Raw genomic sequence first — 1395 nt, forward strand, 5'->3', positions numbered from 1 at the left:
TATTCACACATTTTGATGCCTGCAACATGTTCCAAAAAGCTGGAACAGGGACATGTTTACCTCTGTTCCATCAGTTTTCCTTTTAACAACTCTGTGAACTGAGGAGTTGTTGAAGGTTTGCAGGTGGAATTCTTTCCTACTCTTGTTTGATGAACAACTTCAGTTGCTCAACAGTTTGGGGTGTCTGTTGTCGTATTTTGTGCTTCATAATGTGTCACACATTTTCAGTGGGAGACAGGTTTGGACTGCAGACAGTTCAGTCTAGAACCTACATTCATTTCCAATGAAGCCACGTGGTAACACGTGCAGAATGTGTCTTGGCGTTGTCTTGCTGAAATAAGCAGGACGTCGCTGAAAAAGACGTGGCTTGGATGTTGCTCCAAAATCTCAATGTAGCTTTCAAATTTATCCATTTGAATATTAAATACCTTGTGTTTATAGTGTATTTGATTGAATATGTGTGAAAGAATTTGCAAATCATTGTATTCTGTTTTTATTTGTTTTACACAACGTACCAACTTCAGTAGAATTGGGGTCATATTTCCACAAAGACAACTGATTATTTTCTGTTAAACTCAGGATGTAACAACAGCTGACAGACGGCAGACAACACAAACATTTAAAAGAGTTAGTGCAGTTTTTAAGTGATATTTTTATTTATTATAAGGGGGAAAAAGCTATCCAAACCCTCTTGACCTATTATGAAAAGGAATTTTCCTCCTATATCAAAGAAGTGGTTGTGCTACACTTGGCACCAACACAGCTAATCATTTCAGATCACTGGAATGGAGTTTTTTTTTTTTCATGTAGCTGTGGAGAAGTTTAGATGCTGTGCTTTGGATCATCATCCTGCAGCAGAACCAGAACTGATGGCCGGACCTTCTTCTTCAAGTGTTTCTGATAGAGAGCAGAACCCATGGTTCTATCAGTTACAGCAAGTCGTCCAGTCACAAGTCCATCAAAGACACGTCACCTATCACTTTTTTATCCATTTGCATTTTCAGTTTAAATGTTCGCTTTAACAACACATCAAATGACATTCAGGTGTTTATTCATTAAAAACACTACAACAGAAATAACCCAAAGTTCATACATTTAGTTTTTATTTAAAAAAAATCTAACAATACATATGCAGGTTTGTAAGTGGAACAAAAATAAAGCAAATAAATGACAAGATAATAAAAAACAAACACATGGAAATGCATGCATAATTTTAGAAAGTACAACTTGGATTAATAAATGTATTGCTACACAGAACCTCTCATTTTACTTATTTCTAATTCTAATTAAATAAAAACAAAAAAACTTCTGACAAGAAAAATTTGTAGACAAGCAAATCTTTAAGAATAAAATGTTGACAATAAACAAGTATCACACACACACACTGCATATATA

This window comes from Austrofundulus limnaeus, unplaced genomic scaffold (genome assembly GCF_001266775.1).
Source record: "Austrofundulus limnaeus strain Quisiro unplaced genomic scaffold, Austrofundulus_limnaeus-1.0 Scaffold28, whole genome shotgun sequence".
NCBI classification, from domain to species: Eukaryota; Metazoa; Chordata; class Actinopteri; order Cyprinodontiformes; family Rivulidae; genus Austrofundulus; species Austrofundulus limnaeus.